Genomic DNA, 26,104 nt, shown 5'->3' with positions numbered 1-26,104 from the left:
CCGGCATCAGTAGCTGGATGAAAGGCTCCCAAATTTCTTTAATTCTGCAAACTATGTAAAATAGCTGTTCGGGAGAGCATGTTTATAAATGTAATAGAGAACAGGACTGCAGTCTATGCCACTGTGTATTCTATTCTATTATGATGCTACCTACAACATTGTTTTCATTTTTTGTGATTCCATTTTCTGCATTGCTTGACTTAGCATGCCTGATACTTTTTTTGCACTTTTTGACTTTTTAAGCCTAGTCCTATTGCATTGCTTTAGAGCTCTCTGTCATGCTATTTGATTACATTGCTTTATACCATGTAATCCACCTTGAGTCTCAAGTAGAAAATGAGTCCATAAACATAATAAATAGTGATGGATGCCTCCCTGACATACTAATTCCCCCCTCCCTGGTAAAAGTTTTCTGGCTACAAGTCTGCACCAATCCTAGGCCAAGTGGAGGGAGAAGGGGCAAAATATCTTCCTCCTTTCTAAGCAGAACTCCACTGATAAAATGAGCAGAAAGGGTGGATTTCCCCTTCCCGTCTCCCTTCTCATTGCAACCCCCTGATCTGCATGGCTATGATTCCATGTGAGTCTTAGTACCCAAGGAGTCAAATGCTATGGGGAGCCTAAAGCAGGGAAGTTCCCAGACATCAACACCATCTGCTGGTGAATTACTGGATCCAATCCCGCTGCTTCGGTTTTACCAAAAGGGATCATCCATCCGGAATGCTTGGCAGAGCAAATCGGTATGCAGAATTTGAGAACCTGGATATCTGAAACGGTACATTTTTTTCCTTCTGTGTTATAATACCGATGAGTTGCCCCCACCTCCATGTCCAATGACCTTAAATGGCTTGCCTTTTACCAAGTAGCTCAGCAATGCATGGCAGTTGGGCCTCCCAAGGGGGCAGTAGTTAATGAGTCAGACCTTGTGGTTTTATTTGCACAGGTGCATTAGTTCTGAAACAGGGCAGCTAATAAACAGAAAGACTATCCCTGCCCTCAGGTGTCTTAGGTAATTACTGGCAAACAGTTCCTCCTGAGAGTGACAGCTTCAAGAAACTGACAGATCACACACCATGCCTCAGAAGAGAAGGGCCCCACCTCCCTCTGCAGTAGCGTTACTCAAACTGTTTTGAGTGTGACTCCTAAACAAATCCTACCTTCTGCTCTCCCCTCAACTCAGCACCAGCCATCTCTTTCACCACTGAGTGAGCCGTGGCCATTTTGCTGTGTACATTTTGTGTACAAAGACCTGTGGATTGGGGTACTTATCCCACACTAGCCTTTGAGAAGGGGGAAATAAAGAAAGATGTTTCTGATGCCTCCTAAATCAGGGGCGGGGTGGGGGTATTAGAGCAAAGTAGCTGCTTTCTTCAAATCTGGTTGGGGCGATAGAGCAAATAGGGGCACTATCAGCTCCACAGAATCAGAGCAGGTCTATAAAAAGGCCATGGCTTTGCTGAGGAGAGGAGGAGGGAGTTTCTAGAGTCCTTCTGTAACATGTCCTCTTTCTAGACCTGGGGGTACCAACATGGTGTCTGCTGACTTCCTTCCCGGTGGCTGTCAAATGTTTTTAGAAAGTGAACAAGGCAAGGTGGTGCTTTTCTGATTAGCCATTGGAGATTTGATTAGCTTTGCAGATTTTTAAAAAATGATGCTTTGGCAGCGGCTGTCACCACAGTACACGGATCTTCAGTGAGCGATGGAAGGTAAGCTGCATTAGCTATTTTGTGGATGGCTTCAACCCTTCCGCAGCTATTTTGTGGCTGTGCCCCTCACACTGTTAAAATCTCAAAGGCTCAAAAAGGTTGGGACTATGTTGGGATTTTGCAAGTGTCTGTCACAACCCAGTCACAAAAGGATTAACTGTTTGTTTGTAAACAAGTTGCTGAAGTCACTGTTAATGACCTAATCCAGGGGTCTGCAACCCGCAGCTCCGGAGCCGCATGTGGCTCTTTCAGCCTTATACTGCGGCACAGCGTGGCCTGGAGGTCCGAGGGTAGCGTGGGTGTGTCCCTCTAGCCCTCCAGAGCAGTGCTGGAAGGAAAGGTGAATGGAGGGGCCGAACTGGAGGCAGCTCCGTGCATGAGTGCGCCGCTTTTCGCGTCCCCTCCACTCACCTCTCCTTCCAGCGCCGCTCTGGAGGGCTGGAGGGACATGCCCACGCTGCCCTCCAACCCCTGGAGGTCAGAGGGTAGCGTGGGCATGTCCCTCCCAGAGCTTCGACCTGCCCCCCCTCTGCCTTGTTGCCCAGCCCTCGCATCCACCCTTTGCCCCGCGGAGCATTCCGGTCGTTGCCTGCTTAAGCGGAGGCAGCTCCGGAAAGTGCCATTTGCGAATTCGGATTTTAAAACCGTATATGGACCGCTGCTTAAAAAAAGATATCCGCAAATGTTTCGAACCCACCACTGGCTGTGGTATACTTTGAGATGATTCACCACCTTCGAAGCGACTTCAGGTCAACAGCCTTTGCCGCATTCTATTAATACTGCAATAAATGCGTCGTGCTTCTCCGCTACTCAGTGATGGTAAACTACCACGCGTTTAAAACCGAATATGGGTAAGGCAATCCGTGAGAAACGGAAACCCCACCACCTGATAAAGTCCGGACCCTATTGTATTGTAATATGCCTCCAACATTCTTTTCCTTAACAACAGGCCTGTTTGACTGAAAAGGGCAACTTAAGTCACGGCACCGTTTGAATGATTGGAGATTTGCTTAACCTGAGTGCAGAATTTTCTTGTAGTTTCATTGAATTTATCTGGGAGATATTTCTGTTCACTCGGAGAAAGAGGTAATAAAATGAGGATGGGGGTGATCCAGTCCTTCCCTACTCAGTTTTATCCTTTCCCTTTCCCTTTCTGAGTCTTGAACCAGGATGCAGCTCCCTGTACCGCTGGGGCTATGAGGGGCAAAAAAAAAAAAAAGTAAGCAGTTTGAATTAGGACATAGAATCATAGAACTGGAAGACTCCAGAAGGGCCATCAAGTCCAACCCCCTGCCATACAGGAATACTCAATCAATGCATACCTGACAGATGGCCATCCAACCTCTGTTTAAAAACCTCCAAAGGAGACTCCACTTCCCTCCGAGGCATCATATTCCATTGTCTAACAGCCCTTACCATCAGGAAGTTCTTCCCAATGTTTAGGTGAAATCTCTTTTCTTGAACCCATTACTCCTGGTCCTAGTCTCTGGAGCAGCAGAAAACAAGCTTGCTCCATCTTCAACAGGACATCCCTTCAGATATTTAAACATGGCTATCATGTCACCCTTAACCTTCTTTTCTCCAGAGTAAACATACTTAGCTCCCCAAGCCACTCCTTATAGGACATGGAATCCAGACCTTTAACTACTTTGGTCGCCCACCAGTGTTATCTGCAGGTTGCAACATTTTTGCAGCTGGTGGGTGATCGAGAAGTGGAAGCTGGATCCCTCTGCCATGGGGGCTTTCACTCTCTTCAGTCCCTACCAGTGCTGAGACCCTGGCCAGGAATGAGGGGAGGATCTATTTCACTGGAGAGTACAACGTGTTGCCCATGGATGGATGGATTTTGCAATTAAATCAGCTTTGAGATCAGCCAGGGATATCCACTGGAATGGAGGGGCGCAGGGCTATGTTTTTGGATGGAGACAACCGATCTTGGGAACTGGGATATCATACATCTCCTTGATCAGTTGTAAGGATGGTTTCCACTTTGCTTGCTCTGATCAAATAAATGTGAGTTTGGACAGTTCAGTCAGTAGCATTTCAAAACCAGGTGCCTGTTTGACACCCTCAAGCCTTGAGCCTAGAACTCCTTGTCTCATTGGATGGCTTTGAGAAAACTGCTGTCTTTCAGTCGTATGTAATGCACTGTGTATTTGTCTCCCCTCAAAACCAACTGGGAGACTCCAGCTGGTTCAGAAGGAGCAAGCATATCACTCCCATTTTACAGTCACTTCACCAGCTGCCCATCAGTTACTGGGCTCAAGTTAAAGTATTGGCAGTGGCGTATCTGCCTAGGGACAAGGGGTACCCCTTGTCCCCGGGCGCCACTCTTCTGGTCACATGGGGCCGCAAAATCAGCCCCCCACGTGACCAGGAAGTCCTGCTATCTCCTTGTTTTCGGGTGCCTCGACTCCGTCCAAGGCACACAAAAACGATGAGGCAGCAGGACTTGCCTCCAAGCACCCTCAATCCCACCCTGGACTCCCCCCTCCCTTCCTCCCCCCCTGCCAGCTGGGCTCCCAGCCCGGCAGGGAGTCTGAGGGAGGTGGAGCACCCTAGACCTTTCCCATGTCCATGGTGGTGACATGGGGGGGGAGTCGAGGCAGTGGGGTGGAACCTGGGGCATCAGGGGGGCAGAGGGGCCCGAGGCTGGGAAGTCCTGGAGACAATTTGTCTCGAGCCATTACCTACGCCTCTGAGTATTGGCTGCCCCTTGCAAAGATTTTCATTGCCTTGGACCCTAATTTCTGTGAGACTGCCTCTCCCCCCACGCCCCCACAATAGCTTGTGGAGTAGTCTCCCTGAGGAGGTCAAAAAGGCTCCCACAGTCCTAGCTTTCTGCAAACTGTGCAAAACTGAATTATGTAAGAGTAGGGATTCCAGCCTCCAGGTGGTGGCTGGAGAGTCTGGGATTACAACTGATCTCCAGGTGACCAATCTCCAGGTGGCCTCTTTTAAAGGTGGACTCTATGGCATGATACCCAATGGTGGGATTAAAATAATGTAACAACTGGTTCTGGAAGGACTCAGTGGTGGGATTACAACCAGTTCTCTGAACTAGACAAAAAGTTAGCTACCGGTTCTACCGAACTGGTGCAAATAGGCTGAATCCTACCACTGATTATACCCAGTAGTGGGATCCAAAAATTTTAGTAACAGGTTCCCGTGGTGGTGGGATTCAAACAGTGGCGTAGCACCAATGGGGCTGGGCGGGGCATGACGGGTGTGTGGCCAGGCATTCCCGGGGCGGGGCATTGCTGGGCAGGGCTGTGGCAAGGACACAGCCGCTGCGCCGGTCCTTGGGCGGGAAACGAATGCACGCAGGCGCAGGCTGCCACGCACGCCGGTGCACCTCCTGCTAGACTGCTTCCAAGCGTCTCTGGCGCCGGGCTACTGCTGAGGGGGGGGTGGAGGAGGCTGTGACTAAGAGCAAAAATCACGTGGGTAAAAATCACCAATTAGTAACCCCCTCTCGGCACACTCAAATAATTAGTAGCCTACTCTTGGGAACCTGTGAGAACCTGCTGGATCCCACCTCTGATTATACCCCACTACAGTCCCTCCCCTCCCCAAACTCTGCCCTCAAAATCTCTAGGTGTTCCCCAACCTGAAGCTGGCAACCCTATTCAAGCACTTCTGAAAGTCTGCAAAATTATAAAGAAAAGCTTCAAAAAAAATTTGGCCTACATAACGACCAAGTCAAAAAAATCTGAGGAATTAGTGTAGAGCCTTGAAGGACTTTGACTTTTAGAGGGTCACTGATGCCTTGTTCTCCTGAATCGCAGTTATTCACACGTTTGTGCAAAGTTCACTTCTGGATTAACATTTCTCTTTAAGTATTTTTTTTTCTAGAAGTTTTACCACAGTTCAAAAGGGGAAATGAAATGGTCAGAGGTTGGTGAGTTCTATGTAAAAGGGCAAGGCCATTGCTTTCTACTCTCTCTCTCTGTGTGTGTGTGTGAGGGGGTAAACTGGATAGAAGTATGTGGAGTGGGAAAGGTGCAAGAAAAGGTTGTAAGTGCAGAGTGATGGTTGAGGTATTTGGGAACAGAGAAGACCCTAATGGAATCTGCAGTGGCGTAGCGCCCACAGGGTAGGGGGGGTGACGCCCCAGGTAGAGCCGTGGAGGAGGTGTGACCAGGCGATGGAGAGGCGTTCCAGGGGCATTCCGGGGTGGGGAAGGGCGGTGCTGTGCAGTTTCCCCTCGCTCCACCCCTGGGAATCTGGCTTTAGTAGGAGACAATTTGAAATGAATGAAGGAGGCTTCTAGTGGGCGGGAGGAGTGAACTTTCTGATTCTTTCCAGCTTGTTGACTCAAATCCTTTGGAGGGCACTGGTCAATAAAGTTCTTTGGGACCACCACTAGACTGCAGGGCCTATGGAGGGGCCAGATCCCTTTTGGAGAGCCTTTAAGAGCCTCATGTTTCTGTGGGCTTGGACTGCAATAGGGCAGTTCTCCAGGTAAAAGTCTGCCGCTCTTAACCCCTATGTCATGCTGCTTGGGGGTTAAGGAGTGGGGAGGGGATTAGAGATGGTGAAAAAAAGACTGGATAGCAAAAGTGGAAAGAAAGGTTTGCTAGTTGGCCTCCATGGCCAAGACTCCTGTGGCAAACCACTCTAAGAAGACTCATTCCACTAGGGAAAATGTAGGCAGCATTTAGCTGAGGTATCTCTCATGGGGCTGTCAACTGCACACCTCAATTGATTTTTAACGAGCCTTAGCAAATCTCTGGGAGCCAGTGAGAAGGAAAGGTGGCAGCTGCCAAAGTTGCCCAGGGAATTAGCATTATTAATTATCATACTAATTGTCATGCCACAAGTGTACAGTTCCCAAGGCACAGGCCCCAGTTGCCTCACCCTATCAGTGTGATCAAACAGGCTCAGGAAGGCAGTGAAGGGAGGGGGCCGTTTTGCATCTCCAATGGAGTTGTGATTACGTAACCGTGTCCCAAGAGCGCAACTACTCTGGTTCTACCAGAATGTCATTGAATTAAACTTCAGCTCTTACATAAGAGCTTGCAGGAGCCTTGCCGACTTTGAAACAAAGGGCCATTTGTGAATGTCAAGATAGGTGACTTTCATGCGGTTTTGGCCTGTTGTGTTTGGGACTGGAATGGAGGGCTGGACGAGGAAGTATTGGTGAGACAGGTCCAAATATAGCAGCTTTTGTGTTGATACCGAAACGACAGACTGGGCGGGAAAAATTATCTCAGTTCATGACCTGTACATCTGGGTTCTAGTCAGAAAGGCCTGACTGAAACTCAGCTCTCCTGTTGGCCTGGTCTTATTGCTGGCCCAGCCTTGGGGCTTTCATAACCACTTTTTCTCCCAAATGGGGAACCAAAGCAACGTATAACAGTGTTCTCCTCTCCTCCATTTTATGTTCACCACAGGTAAGTTGTAGTAGGCAAGACTGAGACAGAATTACTGGCTCCGGGTGATGCAATGAGCGTCCATGGAGATCTGAACCCAGGTCTGCTTCTACTACACTTCGTTTCGACTCTCACAGTTGTTGCTCACAGGGTCCTGATTATAGTCACAGTTGTGTGAGAATGCCAGACTGGGAATAAATGTAAATAAATAGAAATAATAGAAATAATTCTCCCCCAGAAACCTGGGGAAACCCTCATACACACACGCGGGCACACACACACATACACATACACATGTAGTTTTTAGTCAGATTGGTGGTGGAAGTTTCAGTTTGTAAATTTGTAGGGGGTGATAAGTGCATTGAAGGGTTAAACATCATTAACCACCCCCTCCCCCCTCATCTGAATTAGGGTCATGTGGCAGTTAGGAAGGCAGTGTTGTGTCTGACAAAGCAGTGCCAAACTGGTGGCTCTCTCAAATTGGTTGTTACCATTCACTGAGTCAACCTTAAATTCCAGGCAGAACATTTTAAAGTCTCAGTGATTCTACATATAAAATGGGAATAGAACTATTACCTGAGCGTGCCAGGGAAGTTAATTAGCTGGCACGCTCCAAGCGTGATACAACTCTTGGGCAGTCTTGAGTTGTTATTGGCTTTGTCTCACCAGCAAGATGGGATGCTTTTGTGGCATACCATAATATGATGCACTAGGGAAGCATTTCCTTCTTGGAAGGATCTGACTACCCCTAGGAAACTCAAAAACCACAACAATTTCCTTTCAAAATTATGGGGTGTGCCCATTACAGTCTCTTAGAGCTAACAAAATCCTTACTATTCTAATGGCTGGAAGTGACAGATGGAAACAAAGACCAAACTGGAAAGAGAGAGTGTGGAAAAAAATGTGTATTTCAGTGATTGGTGTATGTCCCTCCTCTGACTGTAGCCTGTGGTATTCAATGGAGTAGATAAAGACACAAGCATACTTAACATAGTATTCTTGTTATACCGTAGAGTAAAATAGGGCTCCAGTGGCACCTCGAAACTAACAAAATTGATTCCAGCATAAGTTTTTTGTGAGTCAGAGCTCATTTAATCAGACGTACAAGCATATAAATCCATCAGTCTGATTTGTATATATGGGACTGGGTGGGGGAAGAACAGTAGAAAGAGATGCTTGTTGAAACAGGATCAGATCTAAACGGTAGTCAGTGCACCCAGCAAGGGTATGAGACTCTTCCAGCTGTTTTTAGACAGGCAAAATGCAAAACCTGGTGCAGAATGAAACGAGATGAGCAGATACAATGGGGAGTTACAGTGGTTTACATGAAGTAATTAACATCTGTAAGGGGTGGGAAAGGTAAGCTATGAGTGTCTAGCTCTGATAGGTGCTAATATCCTGTGTATCCTATACATTTTTGATGAAATAAGATAAGCAGATATAATAGGAAGTTGCGAGCATAATAGCTGCAGTAAGTAAACATCTGTAAGGGATGGGGTGTGCTTGATATTCACACCTGTAGGATATCTGTTTATCTCATTTCTTCCTGCCCTAAGTTTTACATTTTGCCTATCTAACAACAGTTAGAAGGATCTCACACCCACTCTGAGTGAACAGATGGATCTTCAGATTGAATCTTGTTTTGACCCTGTCTCTTTACCCCACCCCAACGTTTATATAAATTAGCTTGATGAATGTACACTTCTTGTACCTGATGAAGTGAGTCCATACTCATGAAAGCAGATGTTGACATCCATTTTGTTAATCTTTCAAGTGTCACATTGTTACCGCCAGGAAAATAAACAGAATATTTTCCTGAAGTCAGGTTGCCTGGCTACACTGGCTCGAACCCCGGATCTTGTGAGAGACTTATTATTAGTTCAGAAACCTTCATAAGGTTCTAAAGAAGGTATATGTATGATTATTATAGCAGCTATATGGTTTCCCTTGTGTTTGTGTCATTTTAGAATGTAATAAATGCCGCTTTTAAGTTAAATCTAGGATGTGCCTGCAGCCTAGGATGCTAGTTTAGTTAGGTTCTTCAGTTAGCTTAAGGTTTTATTCTTGTTAGATTTAAGAAAGCCATGCCAGTCAATATGTGTGAGGTCTTACCTATAAGTATAAAATTACATGTATCCTTTAAAGGTTTCCCTAAGGTTTAAGGGTAGAAATGTTATTTTTTGAAATTTGTGTCTGATAGTAGAAGCAATAGCCAGTTAAGGTCTGATATTAAGGGACCAGGAAGTTGGCTCTGGAATGCAGCTCAGACCAACACCCAGCCGACTCTTTGATAAGGACAATGACCCCTTTGGAATTACAAATCAAATCTGCAGCCAGCACCCAAAGGTGTCCCAGCCATTGGGAGACGTGCAGGAACTATCATTGGACAGTTTGAACTTTCCTTTTGTTACAGCATAGCAAGGCGGGAGCCTTAAGGCATCTCTGAAGGGTGTAGCCATCAGAGAACTGATAGCTGGAGTCGCGGCGAGTAGGCTATCTGGATTTCACGGACAATAGGCTCTCGGCTGTCCATTCCAGGACCATTCGCGGAATCCTGCGAGAAAGGCGCCTGACAGCGGTGGACATTCAGAAAGATGTAACTGTATCTTGTTTGTAAACTGTGTTGTTTTATGATTGGTGTTCTGGGGTGAGGGGCTTGCCCCCTCTCCTCCCCTTTGAAGTTTGGGAATAAAAAAAAGTTGCTTGCACTCTGAATTTGCAGGGGCGATTCTCCTGACCTAGCTGTGACCATCTGCAATAAAATCCTTTTGCTTTGAAGAACACTTGCTCTCTGCGCCTCACTAAGTTGCTGAGCTGAAATCACTTATTGTTACCTGGCAAATCGCGGTAACAACATGACTCCTGTTTTATTCTGCTCCTACCGATGAACACGACTACCTATCTGGAGCTAGCTTAGAGTACCACTGATGTACCTGGGGCATTATAGAGTTACAAAGGCCAAAAGAAAGGACCTTGCTCAAGGAACCAAAATAGAACACCAACTCTCTCAGCAAAGGGACAACCTAAGGACCCTCCATTTGTCACACCAGCCGCTGGCAAGGAAGGCACCAATCAGCACAACAGAGCGAGGGGCCAAATTTGTAAAACTGAGTCACAGCTCAGTGGTTAAGCGTCTCTTTTGCATGTAGAAAGTCTCAAGTTCTGTCTCTGCCATCTCCAGTTAAATTGGTCACGGCGCACACGATGCAGAAGACCTCTGTCAGAGACCTTGGAAAGCTCTTTCTGAGTAGACAATACTGATGCTGAAGGACCAAGGGCCTGATTTAGTATAAGTCAGATCCGTGTATGACTTCACTCCTCCTTGAGTTTTATATATTGGTCAAGTGTGTTTGACAAAGCGATGGAACTGGTTTTTATAGTTATTGACTCACAATCTGGCTGTCATTTGGTTGAGTGAGGTATGCGTGGAAGGAGGGGTTTGCTTTTGTAGAAAGTTGCTCATGCTGCACTCTACACTTAAACCTTGTCTTAATTAGTCAGCAAAAGGGTGCCTCCATTACCCTTTCTAAGACTGACACAATCCACAATCAGTAGTCTAGATCACCACATCTGGAGCTAAAGACCTCTTCCTCTCTGACTCCCCTCCCCCCAAATTAACATTTAGCCTGAGGAAACGTTCTGTGTAGTTTGAAAACTAAAAAAGTTTCCCATGAATCTTGACCCATCCTACTAAAGGTGTTATTTACTGCTAAGGTAATCCGTGCTGTTATTTATGTTCCAAGAATGTTATTCCTGTAGGTTTTCTGCGGTGCCAAATTCCGGTCAAAATGCAGCCTTATCATGTCTGCATCCTTGGCATAAATAGCATATACACCTTTCTGTTTATACCTTTTGTCTGTGTAGTAATGCACTGCTGACCCAGCAACACACACACCGTGGTGGCGCTTTGGCACACCGGGCGCTCCTCTGACCTTCTGGCTGCACCGTGACCCCCACTCCCTCATCCCCCCCCCATGAGTCACGGGTCATGAACTACCATCTGGCTCGGAGTCACCGGCGTCCCAGACAAAGGGACAATGATTCTGTCCCCCAGGTGAGGATTAGGCCCAGGCAGCTGATGCTCCTCTCCGCACGTAGCAGCCAGGTGAGATCATGCATCACATGATGATCTCTCAGTCTCCCGCTCTCCCGGTTTCCCCCAGTCCGCCCACACTGCCCCCCCCTCTTGTAAACCCTAATAAAAGGAGCGAGAGCCTAGCACAAGGCAGAGTTGTCAGGGATCAGCGAAATCCGCTTCTGTTGCTGGCGCCTCCGCCAGATGAAACCTCCTCTGCGTCACCAGCCTATTCCTTAGCGACGACCCTGAGGGGATGACTACAAGCTGGTGCCGAAAACCGGGGAGTCCTCGAACCTCCACCCTGCTCACCGTTAAGCCTGGGAAGGGCGGCGATACCGAGAAGTCGGCTGGATCAGCGGGCATCCAGGGACCACCTGCTTCGTGTATCGCCCACTCTGGATCGGCGCTCTCCAAGAGACTTTCGCCGCGTCTAGGACCGCCTCTCTCGTCCAGCCGGATCAGCCGGTGGGAAGTATGGGAGCTTGCAAAAGCAGGGCTTATGACAAAACGCGTTAGCGAGCTGAAAGCAAGTTAGCGAAAATCGGCAGGGTCTCCAAGTTAAAGAGAGGGGAGCTGGCAAATTGGTTGAGGAGATTGAAGCCCAGTGTCCAGCGTGCCCTCGGTGGAGACACTGGAATCTTAAGGAAGACTGGGAAAACATCGAGGGTGCACTCTTACGCTGCAGAATTTTCGCTCGCGCCCGGTATGGCTGCTACTGGACGCGTAGGCAGTGTTATTAAGCCATCAGCCTGCAGACCTATGGCCTCCTTGCCGTAGGCAGCCCTCCTTCGACATCTTTGCCTTTCAATTTCATGCCGGAATTTTCTCTATCCACTAGAATTGGGCGTAGCCTGTCCTCCTTCCTGCCCCTTGCTCTCCGCCTCCTTCAAACTCTCCTCACAAGCGGCTCGACAGCCTCCTCTACTGCTCCGCCTTCATTTTCTCCTCGAAGCCACAGCACCTCGTCAGCATACGTATTAGGCGCGGGTTTCGCTCCCTACTTAGGCGTATTAGCCACGATCTGCAGAGGAAAGAGAACCTTAATGGAAGATGATGCTGAGGATCCTTGCTTTATGCCCCGGTCCACTTCACAGACCATGAGGGGGTGGGTGGCATTATTCTCTTGAAAGGGTTGTCGAAAATGCCGCCCCTTTAAGTTACAAATATCTCCACTCGAGTCTCCGCCAAAGCAATGCGGGATCGTAGGAGTGAGCAAACCCTATGTGAGAGGCATGCTAGAGGGCAATCGCCAGGAACCACCTAATGGTTCCGGACGACTGGAAAGACCACCTTCCGGCGATGCTCCTGAGCCCCTGCACAGTTTGTGATCTGGGAAGGTGAGTTCGCCGCTTGTGTTGCTTCAGCAGGGCGAAAGCCACCTCTTATGCGGCGCCCTCGCCCGCCGAACAGCTTTAACGGTTTCAATACGTTTTCGCCAAGCCCGACAATCAGATTGTCCTGCTCTGAGACCACCCGCTACGGGTTGCCTCTGAATGCGCTCTGGGCAAAGTTTTTGAAAGAAGTCCCCAATACCCGGGACAACCAACCCGAAGCTTTTTCTAGCACCGGCCCAGAGAGCCTCAAGAGCCCTCTATGCTGAGGTTTGTGAACAGGCTCGTCAGGAGGCCCCCTCAAGAGGCGGGTTGACAACGAGGAGTGCCCAGAGGCGAACTCCTTAAAGCCTTTGCCAAGGAGAGCGCCTCCGCTGGAGATGCCATAAAAGCGTCACTGAGCCTAGGAAGGAACCCCGAGCTGGCCGACAGCTCAAAGCTTGCCAGGATATCGGTCTTTTAGCCCATCAAGCCCGGCGCTGGCCAGCCACTATAAAAGCTGCCATGGGAACCCAGCCCCCGACGAAGGCGGAGATGTCTCAATTGCGGCAAGCTCAGGACATTTCGAGGAATTGTAGGCTGCCAGTGGGGGGCCTACAACCCTGGACGGAGGGGAGGGTCTTCTCCCAGAGGCCGAAGACCCCCAGGAAAGCTCTAAGACCCGAGGCGCTCCCAGCAGCCAGCTGGGGAGGCCAGCCGGGCATCTTCCCAGCCCGAACCAAGATCCGCACTCCTCAAGCCCCTTTCCCCGGAGCTCTCCCATGGGATCTTCACCTGCCCCAGCTCAGTATAGTGATCCCATCCCCACGGAGACCATTGGGCTGGTCTTGCGCAGCTTGCTCCCCCCCCCCCTCGTCTATACTTCCTGCTCTTGCTAACCCTTCTACTTCCAAAGTCACTCATGCCTCAGCCAGTGCCCCAGGAGTGGCACGCGTTTTCAAAGCTCACTGGAGTATCCACAGTGCTGAATTGCAGCAGAAAGAAATGCTGGCCGAGGAAGAGGACTGCCATTTTGAGCCCTCCTCCAGAATGCCCCATAGCCAGTCTAAGTACAGGACAATGCGGCATGGAAAGGGGAAGATGCCTTTGACAATAGCCTTGAAGCCAAAAGTCCTTTCTTGAAGAAGAAGCCCCTTGGCCCTCTCCTCCCAGCTGTAAGGTCTAAACCAGGATCTCACCCAGCCCTCTGAGCCTGTACAAAGCCCTAAGCTCAAAGCTCCCAGTGGCAGCAAAATGGGTAGCACACCTCAGAGAGAGCAAAATCCCAAATCAGAGTTGCAATCCTCCTTCTTGTTACCTTATAGTATGTGCTCTGTATGCCTATGTATGTTCTGTATGTCTTGCCCCCTTTCAAGAGACCCCAAAGTTCTCCCCTCCTTAAGAGGGGATTTTCCATTAGCTTCTAAGCTATGCTCTTGTGCTTCAATTAAAGTTTTTCTCCTTCTGATTATGTGCCAATGCCTTGAAAGGCTTAGCCCATCGCAGCATCCCGGGCCTTAAGCGGGACACAGCTGGTCGCGTGCTCCCTAGGATACCCGATGGGGACTCTGCTTCCAAGCAGCCTCCATCTTAGTTTAAACCTTCAAAACTCTTCTTCAAACCTCTCCTTGAGAACCTTTTCTCTTAGATCCATCTGGAGCCTACACTGCCACATTGGCGTGGCGCTTCAGAATTATTTTCATGCTCCACACATTTTTCTGCTGAGCCCCCCCCTGGCTAGTCACAGTGCGGGGGGGGTCTCTCTCAGCTCCCACCTATCTTACACAGCCTCCGCTGTGAAGGTAGGAAGCTTGAGCTCAAACGGCCACAGAATCCCCTGCTTTACCGGGAGGGAAGAGTGGAAGCTGACTTCCAAGCCCTTCCCCCCCCCCCTGCCTCTCCTTCTACACACCCCCCTCTTTCTAATGGGCTGAGCCCAGCCCCACCTCTAGATCTAGGGATCTGATAAAGGGTTTTTGCAGACCCCTCCCAATTTGCTCCTGTGATCAAACCTCAAGCCCAGGAACTGTTTCCTTTGCATCTTCTCATATATCTTTCCTATAGATGCTATGTGCGATATGATTATAATTGTGGGTGTTCAAGTTGCTTTTGCACAAAAGCCCACACCTTAGATTTGCGGTGAAGTTGGGATTGTTTTACAAACAAACATCCGACCTGGATATGACCTCTCCCTTCTCCTCTAAGCCTTCGGGCAATTCCCTGCCTTGTATCTCTTAGCAGCTTTGAGATGTTGCAAGTGATGGTTGTCCGAGATGGGCCAACTAAGCCCTCAGCGAAAAGCTTGGCCAAAACAAGCCAGAAAGAAAGGGGAGTGGTTCCCCTATTGACCCAATCAAGGTCTCATCCAGCAGACCATGTCCAAAGTACTTCTCTATTCTCTATCAAAATTGCCCGCCCCCCCCCCACTCCGGGGCTCGGGCTTTCCATTGTCATCTATAAGAACTAAGCTCAGCCAGCACGCTAGAAAACCCCTGGGGAAAAGCTGCCGCTTGTTTTTTTTTCTCTCTTCCACTTACAGGGAGTCCAGTTAGCCATGCCAGGTGGCTCACCCGGAGATGGAATGGGTATCCCTGGAGGACCCGGACCCAGCCGGGCCTCTGTTAGGAGAGGGGTCTGCATTGCCCCCAGCCTGGGCCAAGATGGGAGGGATCTCTGGAGCCAGCACGCCTATTCTTCCATCGGAGTCGCAGCCCTGCGCTGGGCCCTCCCCCCCCCAGGGGAATGGCAGCCTGGGCCAGCTATGGCTCAGAGGTTGACGCTGTGTGTCGCTGCTCCTCATCTACCTTCCGCCATTCTCTCTCCCTCTCCTGCAGCCCCCTGGCTGGAGCTTGAAGTCGCAGCCAGGAACATTCCTGGTAGGTTAACCTTTGGAACTCTCAGCCTATTTCCAGCCACCTGATGATTATCCGAGGAACATGCCTACTCTCACAGTTCCTTGCTGGGTGAGAGTCACTGGCTTGCAATGCTAAAGACTATCAGTAGCTCTCTCTCTTAACGTTCTTGAGAAATCCAGGGGACTCTACCACCATAAGCTTCTAAAAGCTTTGGTGGCCAAACAACAAGAGCCAAGCGCATTGGACAATTAATGCGGCTTCATGGACCGCCCCTTTTCCTCTCATCACCTAGCTCCTTTGTATTGTTTAGCTTTATGTTTATTGTTTCCATTTATGCTTGATGCCCTTTGGAGCCGACCTCAAAGGGAATTATTGAGTACTGTAACCTTCAACCATCGTTGAAGTTATTGCATGCTTTAAATCTTAGAAGTTATGTTATTTGTTGTTGTTGCATCCGTCTGCCAGGGACTCTCTGCTGTCAGCCTCACCATCATTCTGCCTTCAGGCTCCACCCGGGAGCCCTGCGCAGCAGCTGCTCATGCCCTTCCCCTCGGCCCCCTTTTGCGGAGCGGCACGCTGGGTGGCTTTCTACAACCAAAGGCCAGTGTATGTTTCCCTGGCGACTTCCTAGGTAGGAGTCCCGGACTTATTTCCTGTAACACCAAGACCATCAGCCGTTCTGGCCTGTGCCGCTCATGTAAGCCCATCAATTCTACCTCAACTGCTTTGGATGCTCTGGCCTCCGGAGCAGCAGGAGCTTCGTCAGCGTTTAACCTTAGATAATCATACGCTGTGATTGCTTGACATTGTTGGTCAGATGAAAGTGCATGAGTTGCCTGATACTGTACTACTGTTCAATTCTGCATTGGTTTGATTGTATGCTTTACTATTGGAGCTTGCCTTGCTCGATGCGTGTCTACTATTGCCTGTAACGTATGTAAGAAGCCCCTCGACTTTCCCTTGCCCACCCATAGCCAAGTTCTAATATTTTTGGCATTTCGGTCAGCTTGACCAAATGGCAATGGAGGAGAGAAGCCAGCCCGTCCTAAATGCGCCCCCTAACATTTAGGCCTCCCTTCTAAAATGTAAAAAAGGAGGAGATGTAGTAATACACTGCTGACCCAGCAGCACCGTGGTGAGCGCTTGGCACACCGGCGCTCCTACGGCCTTCTTGGCTGCACCAAGCACCCCACTCCTCATCCCCCCCCCATGAGTCCACGGGTCATGAGACTATCTGGCTCAGTCACCGGGCTGTCCCAGACAAAGTGGACAATGATTCTGCCCCCCCAGGTGAGGATTAGGCCCAGGCAGCTGATGCTCCTCTCCCTTGACGTAGCCCAGCCAGGTGGGAGATCATGCATCACATGATGATCTCTCAGTTCTCCGGCTCTCGGTTCCCCAGTCGCCCACTGCCCCCTCTTGTAAGCCCTAATAAAGGGAGGCGAGCCTAGCCTAGCACAAGGCAGAGTTGTCGGGATCCACGCGAAATCCAGCGCTTCCTGTTGCTGGCGTATCAGCCAGATGGAAACCTCCTCTGCGTCTCGCCTATTCCTTAGCGACGACCCTGCGGGGATGACTACAGTCTGTCAGCAAACTGAACATCTGGTGATGCCCGCCTGGCTTCAGAACTGTGAGTAAATGCCACAGGGCATATTCCACACGAGTTGTGTCTCTGTGTTATCACTCTCTAGTTTTGTTTCAGCACTCCCAAGATGACTTGCTCAATCTTCATCCCAGGAAGAAGAAAAACATTCCTTCGAGCCGGAGTCGAACCAGCGACCTAAGGATGTCTATGTGAGTCCTCTACAGTCCTCCGCTCTACCAGCTGAGCTATCGAAGGAGTTGGGAGACTGGTCTGAGTCACTCTTTTTCACACTCTGTAGGTTGCCCAATAGTGACAGCTCATACAGTTCTTTATTTGCATCCAGCTTTGACTCATCCTCTTAAGTTCAGAGGAATTCATTATTCTCCATTTGAAAGAAGTGACATTACCATGAATCTGATGCTATATAGTGTTTTGGGTTGTATTCATTTCCTATGTGCATTAAGGGGACCAAAACTTGCACATGCTTTGTTGGAAAACTCTGGGTCAGTTTTGTTCCAAGCCTCTCTGAGGTGCCTCAGGCAGTTAGTGCTTGCAGTGCGGTTATGTGCTTTGCTATGGGGTTTCCCCATGGTTTTCTATTTTGATTGGATTATGTGGCTGCAATGCATCCCTAGCCCAGCCCAGCCAATCTGCCATTTTGTCTGCTTGCTGCTGCCTTGCTTGCATCCTCCCTGCTTGCTTTTTGACTCTTTTTTTGGTTCCCTATCTTTGATCTATCGTAGTTTCTCTGGATTATAGATAGTCCATTGTTCTAATGGTCGATTTCTATGCAGTGTAAAGGTGGAACAGGTGGAACTACAGCCCGTCTGCTATTTCCCTGTTTCCATTCCCTGACACTGGGGTTTTTTTTTTCTGTTGTTGTTGCCTTTTTCCAGCGCTACTTTGCTGGCACGGGCCTTTGCTCCATCAATAAACCACTAGATTTTATTCAAAAAAATAAAAAAGCCCTTCCAATCAATGTGAAATGGTAGAACTTGAGCAATGGAAGGTGGGGAGGAGCAAGAAAACCCGAAGAGAGAGTAACACATAGTCATCTCCTACTTTTTCCCCATGGAGGCAGGGAAAGAGTCACACTTTCCTGCTTTTGCAAACCGCGAGGATTCACTCATTTGTGGTGCCATCAGTTCAGGAGTGGGGAAAACATACGCACAATTGAGAATCTAACCTGAAGGTAACGTACATCTGCCACAAAGCTACCCAACATGCATAAAAGGCCTCATAATCCTATTAGAGGTTTTTCAAAGAGAAGATCACTAGCAATGGGCAAATGAGCGGCCGCTACAACCAGTCATCTGTTGCTACGTGCAGCTGCATGAGAGGTTCAATGTGTCACTCTGAAGAATCTCAGGGAAGCAGTGGGATGTAACAGGATTGGCCAGCACCCTGCATAAACTGAATGTGTTCTATGAAATCCTCTGCAAGACACAGAGGCCCCTTCCGCACATGCAGAATAATGCAGTTTCGATGCACTTTTAATGCACTTTGAAGCTGGATTTTACTGTGCGGAATAGCAAAATCCACTTTCAAACCATTGTGAAAGTGGATTGAATGTGCATTATTCTGCATGTGCGGAAGGGACCAGAGACTCTTCAGCAGACCAGTTAGCATGCATGTGACATTGATGTGCCCTGCAGATTTGAGAATTTGAAAACCACTGCTGTTGGAGCGCCATGCATTCATAAGGTGCTCTGCATAAGTCTGCGGCTGAGCTGCCTGCAGGGGAAACAGAACACGGGTTCCTGCCACAGGCATTTTGAAGGTCACAAAGAACCTGCTGCTAGGTTTGGCTGGAGAGCAGGAGAGAAGCCCGTGCAGGGTGCCAAAGGGAAGGCAGGCTTACTATGGATTCTGTGCTGTTATTTTTGTATACTTCATTTATTGCAAACCTTTCTTGTTGGTACACAGAGAAAATTACATTTTTTAAAAAAAAATTCAATCAGAAAGCAAGGACTTCTCATAAACAACCCAGTGGGACTCAAATAGCAGTAGCAAAAACCTAAATGCAGACCAAAATCTATCTGACAGTGCTTAATACAGAAAATGGGTTGCAAGATGCAGTGAAGGAAGATGATACATACATTGCAATAGTCTTCAATTTGATCCCATTGTAAAAGCAACCTACATTAAACAATGGTTCTAATCCCTTTCCAAAAATGCTCTCCAAATGCTAGTGTTTTCGTTTCATGTCAATATTGCAACATGATACTTGACTATTGTGATGCATAGCAGACAAAGGCAGGACATACATTATAAATAAACACAAATGTACTGGGAAAAAGGACGAACATTTTTCCAGAACAGACAGTAGCTGAGACAGTCGTGCTGGTAGTTAGAACGTTTGGGGGACAGGGAAAGGCAGCACACAGGGACATGTGACACCATGATGACATCACTTCTGTCATGTTGAGGTGACCCATGACATCACTTCCAGTTATGTAACCATAAATTACATTGTTGTGTCTTTGCCGCCCCCCCCCCCCCACACACACACACACACCTCTCTCTCACTGGTGCACTGGCACCAGGGGCAGGGGGTGTGAGGTTTCCTGTTGCAATGCTACAGCAGGAAACCCAGTCCTAATACGTGTGGATTTCTGGAACTTTTCCTAGGTCTGCACTGGATCCCTACAAGACACACGTCATTGTGCTGTTTCTGATCTAGTGCATGTATGTTCTTTTGTGTCTATTAGAATTGCAAGTAACCAAATTCTAATTCACCATTTATGTATTTGAACATTTATATCTTACCCGATTTAGCGTAGATTACAGTACGTTACACATCCAAAGCACCAGATAACAAAGAAAACAATTAAATAGTGAAACCAGCCCACACCAGATGGGTGCTCCAGCTGAAAAAACGCAGGTCCCTTGTTGCAAGAGAACAAGTCTATCAAGTTGATGGTATCACCCCAAAAGCCTGGTGTGCAGGTTCATATCAGGAGAGGCGCAGCCCTCCAGATATGTAGGTACTTGGTTCTGAAGGACTTTAAAGGCAAGAGTCAGCAGCTTGAATTAAACCTGAAAACAGACACAGCTTGTTGGTCCCAAAGTAAAAGTCAAAAGCGTCATCCATGCAATACCTTTATTGGGACCAACCCAATGACCCATAACAGTATGCAAAGTTTCAAGCTCCCCAGAGCCCTGCGTCATGCCAGATGTTACAAAAAATGTTAAAAAGAGTGCAAAAGCAGATTTTAAGCACATTGTTAGGTCATGGTATTGAGCAGATCTCATGCCAGCATGTGGTGGATTTGTTGACGGGCAAAAAAAAAAAAGGTTTCGGCCTGTTGCAGGTCAGCAGCCGATGAAATCTCTTTAAGTATCGGCACAACTTCCTCTTGTTTGAGGACACGATGCCCTACAGCACATCCCTACTAAATTATAAAGAATATGATGGCATAATCTTCCAGTGAATTCAGATGCAGATTGGCTGGAACTGAACGGCTTCCAAGGAAAAGGATCCCACAACCTCACAAACCTCTCAGATTCTAAGATTTCCACATCTCTCAAGGTAATTGGGTTTAATCACACCATATTTCTATGGGAAGAGAAGTTTCGTTGAAGGCAACTCCACTTGGATAAGACATTGCACAAGAGCTATGTAACGTCAAGTGCTGATTTTTTTCATTTCCAAGTACAAAAATCCACAGGCAAATGGCTATTCGATGCAGTCATCATAGTCCAATTTGGAAGGGCGATACGATTTGATCCAAGAAAGCCGTTATTGGATGTGAGGGGAGGGCTGAAATGTCCCTTGCACTATGTCTTGTGCAAGTGGAAACGTGAGACAGGATACAGTCAGGGTGACTTAGGCCCCTTCCGCATAGGCAGAATAATGCACTTTCAATCCACTTTCAATCCACTTTGCAGCTGGATTTTACTGTGCGGAATAGCAAAATCCACTTGCAAACAATTGTGAAAGTGGATTGAAAGTGCATTATTCTGCATGTGTTGAAGGGGCCTTAGAGCAAGGGCAGAGGTCTTCAACCTGTGGCTCTTCAGATGTTCATGGACAATTGGCCATGCTGGCAGGGGCTGATGGGAATTGTAGTCCATGAACATCTGGAGAGCCACAGGTTGCAGACCCCTGAGCAAGGGTAACATATAGTAACTTCCTTGCATTTCTGCTTGCAGAAGACCCCTTGAATGAAAATGTTCTGTGAGATTCAACCCTACTGTGAGGACAAATAAGACTTCAACCTACCTTCTTGTACATTTTTTAAAAGTCAAGATTCCTTACCATGGGCATTTCCCCACTCACCACGCTCTTTATGCGCCGCAGCTGCTCAGCGTCGTCATTCTGGCCTTGGCGCTACCAGGCGCATCACTCCATGACGCTCTTGCAAGGCCTGTGGCTACGCTACCGTGCTTCAAAAGGCGCCGTTTACAAGAGCGCCAGGAATGACGCTGCTTAGAAGGGCGCGGGACAGACAGCGATTGGGGCGGCTGTCGCCTGTCCCACTTGCCCGTGGGGAGTGCCGGGGGACCCCGCGTTACTTGAGGAGAGTAGCGCGGGGCTTAAGGTAAGTGGGGAAAGGCCCCATGTTCTCCACATTTGCCCCCCTGAAAATTTGAAATGGGTACAATTTATTACACATAATCCCTGGCCTGATAATTGTCAAAAAATAAGTTCCATTCCCCTGTTAGCAATGGGACTAGAACCCAAGTGGCAAATTATGCTCATGGCACAAAAGGTTGCTCAGCAGAGACACTGGTCTTGAGGTTTTTCAGAGGCTGGAACTAAATGCTGTTTGAGATTCGTGGTTGATGCTGAAAGCTGGAACTTACTCCCACAGGATATAGCCACAGCCACTAGTATGGATGACTTTAAAAAGAGATTCATGGAAGGTAAGTCCATTGGGGAATATTAGCCAGAATCATTAAATAGAGCACAGGTGTCAAACTCGCAGCCCTCCAGATATTATGGACTACAGTTCCCATCATCCCCTGCCAGCATCATGCTGGCAGGGGTGATGGGAACTGTAGTCCATGACATCTGGAGGGCTGCGAGTTTGACACCTATGAAATAGCGCCTCAGTGTTCAAAAGCTGAATGCCAGTTGGTGTGCGGTAACAACAGGGAGAAACATTCAGCTCTGTCCCCCTCTCTGGACTTTCTGGTTCACCTAACCAGCTACTGCAGTCCAACCTGGATGGCCCAGGGTAGTCCGATCTCATTTAATTTAATTATTTGATTTATAAACCACTCTTCCCCATCATGAGATCTCAGAAGCTAAGCATTGTTGGTCCTGGCTAGTGCTTGGATGGGAGATCACCAAGGAAGTCCAACGTTTCCATGCAGAGGCAGGCAACAGCAAACTACTTCTGTTCAACTCTTGCCTCGAAAACCCTACCAAGTTGCAATAAGTCAGCTGCAACCTGACAGCACTTTTCTCCCCCACTGCAGGATGCTGGACTAGAGGAAGCACTGGTCTGATTCTGCAGGGCTCTTTTTACATTCTTGTGTTAAAAAGTGTGGTAGAGAGGGAAGCAGCTTGGTATATAGCCTGATTGCATCAGGTCTTAGAGCTATACAGGGTTTGTATTTGGAAGGAAGACCTCTAAAGAAGACTCTGCTGAGGAAGGCAATGGCAAACCACCTCTTTCTCGCTTGTCTTGAAAGCCCCTTGCTGGTGTCACCATGCTGCAACGTGACATCATCATGTCCTGAATTTCCCTGTGCCCAGTTCTCGTTACTGACTGCCACTGACAGACCAAGGAAAACTTGCCACATGATGTCATATCTTCATTTTTTTTCTGTTCTATTACATAGTACAGTGATGGCAAAACTTTTCGAGACCGAGTGCCCAAATTGCAACCCAAAACCCACTTATGTATTGCAAAGTGCCAACACGGCAATTTAACCTGAATACTGAGGTTTTAGTTTAGAAAAACGGTTGGCTCCGAGGCATGCGTTACTTGGGAGTAAGCTTGGTGGTAGTCGGTGGCTTTGCTTTTAAGCAACCGTGCAACTCTTCCAACAGGTGAATCACGACCCCTAGGAGGGTTCACTCAGGAGGGTTCACTCAGAAGCAAGCCCCATTGCCAGCAACCGAGCTTACTCCCAGGTAAAGGATTGCGCTTTAGTTCTTCGCATGAAAATCAGTGGGGTTTAACAGCACTTTGTTTGCACGTGCCCACAGAGAGGGCTCTGAGTGCCACCTCTGGCACCCGTGCCATAGGTTCGCCATCAGTGACATAGTATCAGAAAGAAGAGGACAGAGACATAAGTCACTGGTTTGGGCAGCAGCCAGACATCTTGTGCTAACTAGGAAGGGAAACATACCAGAAATATCCCAAGATAATTTAGAGCGTCAGGCAGACAATCCAAAAGTTGTTCTCAGTGGTGGCCAAAGATAATTAAGTAATTGTCAATTTGCTGCCATTGAATGGTCGCCCAAAACCCTTTACAGAGGCACCATAGTGTAATGTTGACCAAGGTGCAAACTTTCAATTAACCATGAAGCTTTCAAGGTAAATTTTGGCTAGTTATGCTCTGCTGGATTAACCCATCTCACAGAATTGTTGCGAGCATAAAAGCGGGCTGACTACGTACACCACCCCGAACTCCACTGAGAAGATTATGATTCTTTTTTTAAAAATGTACTAGATCAGTAGGCAGTTCACTTCACTCTAATAAGTAACAGGAGCAATCCTAGGCTGATTCCGCATGGGCCAAAAACAGCAGTGTGAAAACAGTGTGAAAATGGTGTAAAAGGGTTTAAAACAATGTAAAAGGCTTTATACTGTTTTCACACCGTTTTCACACCACTGTTTTTGGCCCGCGCAGAATCAGCCCTAGAGAAGCTGCGGGTGGATTTTTATCCTCAGTTGTCTCACTCGGCTAATCTTCCTATCTCCTCCACTGCTTGGAAAGACCAGCTATATAAAATAAATAAAACCTGACCAAGCAACAGCATCCCAGGTTCTTCAGCTTGCCCTGAGCCTTCAGAACTGGCAGCTGTCTGAGCTTGCTTTTCACATGGAGGCTGCAACATGCAGCCAGACTTGTAGAACAAATCCGTTTCTGCAGAAAGGTGCCTGTCAGGAAAAGTGGGGTGGAAATCCCAGCAACACCCACCACCTTTACTGCCTTCCCGCATCTGCAAGTTAGCAGCGAGATACGGGACAAACTGCACCTTTGGGATAGGGTGGGCTGTAAATACCAATTGACAATGATAATTTGTTTTCCCCGGAGGAAACTGCTTAATTACTCTGGCGCAAACTTTTTGCTAATCCTTTTGGAAAAAAAGCCGTTCTCTAAAATTACACCTCTTTGTGCTGTGACGCCTTTTGCTTCTCATGATGAGCACAACATAAAATAACTAATTAGGGTGCTTGTTATATAAAGCTGTCAAGATCCAATGCCCTGATGTGAATAGCCCAGGCTAGCCTGATCTTGACAGATCTCAAACTAAGGAGCATTGGGCCTGGTTAATACTTGGATGGGAGACCACCAAGGAAGTCTAGCAAATCATCTCTTGCCTTGAAAACCCTACACGGGCGATTTGACGGCGCTTTCTACTACCACCACAAGATCTGATATGTTCTCTGTTGAATTTTATTAATACTCTGGGCAAACTCGGAATGTTTTACACACTCCCCAGAATCCTGCCCTCCCCAAACTCCACCTCCATTTCCCATACCAGTGTTAGCAACCCTAACCGAAACCCACACTCAATAGTCTGAGGTTAAAAACCTCCCATCTACTGACACCATGCCTAAAAAATGGCAGGCCAAGTATTACCATCATGAAAACCTGGGATTTAGGCTAGGCTGACCAGCCGTCCCGCTTTTGGCGGGACCGTCACGCCTTTGGACAATTTGTTCCGCGTCCCGCGGGTTCTACAAATTGTCCCGATTTGTGGGAGGCTGCTGCACTGCCTTGGGGGCGCAAGGCAGTGCGGCAGCTCTCCTTGTGCCGCCGCAGGAGCGATGGCCTTCAGCTTGCTTCGCTTTGTCGTTTATTACAGGGCTGCAAACGACAAGCCCAGAAGTTGCGCGCTGGCGCTACAAGATAAAGACGCCGCCGCAGGAGCATGGTTTCTGGCGGCCGCTGCGAAAGCCCCGGCCCCGATTACAAAGGTGACCATCTGGTCACTTGATTTAGGCTAGGTTGACCTTCAGGCCGGCCCCGCTTTTGGCGGATCACACGCCTTTGGATACCGTTCACACCCGGTTCTACAAATTGTCCTGATTTGTGGGAGGCTGCTGCAATTGCCTTTGGGGCTTAAGGTGCGCGCAGCCTCCTGTACCGCCGCAGGAGCCGCATGGCCTTCTGGGGCTTGCCGTTGCCGCTTGTCACAGGGCGGTGAACGACAAGCCTCCCAGAAGCTTCAGCGCCTTGGTGCTGCGTCGCAGGAGGCGCTGGCTTCGCGCAGCCGCTCGTCTCGATTACAAAGGTGACCATCTGGTCACCTTAATCTAGGCAATGGCCCACATGGCCATAATAAGGGATCTTTATGATTTAGTTGAGTCTGGGTTCTGGTGCCCTGCAGCCTCACAGCAGTTACAGGGAATGGCTTTAATATATAACAGTGGTGGCGAATCTATGGCACAGGTGCCAGAGCTGGCACTCAGAGCCCTCTCTGTGGACATGCACAAACAGAGTCCCTCCCCCCCACATCTAAGCTGGCCTGGGCCGCTGGGCTCGATTATTAGCATTAAACCTAAGACCTAGTTTTGGGTAGACAGTGTAGGTAACCCTGTTAAGCGCTGTTAAACCCCACTGATTTCCATGCGAAGAACTAAAGCACAATCCTTTACCTGCGTGTAAGCTCGGTTGCTGGCAATGGGGCTTGATCCTGAGTAAACCGTCCTAGGGTCGTGATTCACCCGTTGGAAGAGTTGCACAGTTGCTTCAACTCAAAGCCACCGACTACCGCCAAGCTTACTCCCAAGTAACGCACGCCTCGGAGCCAACTGTTTTTTCTCAACTAAACTAAAACCTCAGTATTCAGGTTAAATTGCAGTGTTGGCACTTCACGATAAATAAGTGGGTTTTGGGTTGCAATTTGGGCACTTGGTCTCAAAAAGGTTTGCCATCGCTGATATATAAAATGAGGAACAACTCTGCACAGCACTGTTTTGGCGCAGGAAAATGGCCCGGGGAAAAGGTAGGAGCCCTTTCTATCCCCACATTGGCATTCTGAGTCCTCTTGGCCCTCTTCTATGT

General features: G+C 48.3%; 1 long non-coding RNA gene and 1 other non-coding gene across 2 annotated transcripts; both read right to left on the bottom strand.

Annotated features, from left to right (window-relative positions):
• Nucleotides 1-272: 272 nt before the first annotated feature.
• Nucleotides 273-21,496, bottom strand: LOC125430204. Its single transcript, XR_007244106.1, has 3 exons — nt 21,484-21,496; nt 20,405-20,410; nt 273-383 (listed from the first exon to the last, which is right to left on the bottom strand). It is a non-coding gene; the product is annotated as an uncharacterized LOC125430204 (long non-coding RNA).
• On the bottom strand, nt 17,077-17,164 carry TRNAY-GUA. Its single transcript is given in 2 exon segments — nt 17,077-17,112; nt 17,128-17,164. It is a non-coding gene; the product is annotated as a tRNA-Tyr (tRNA).
• Nucleotides 21,497-26,104: the final 4,608 nt, after the last annotated feature.

The sequence above is a fragment of the Sphaerodactylus townsendi genome, linkage group LG03 (genome assembly GCF_021028975.2).
Source record: "Sphaerodactylus townsendi isolate TG3544 linkage group LG03, MPM_Stown_v2.3, whole genome shotgun sequence".
NCBI classification, from domain to species: domain Eukaryota; kingdom Metazoa; phylum Chordata; class Lepidosauria; order Squamata; family Sphaerodactylidae; genus Sphaerodactylus; species Sphaerodactylus townsendi.
This window is presented reverse-complemented; position numbering and strand designations above follow the sequence as displayed.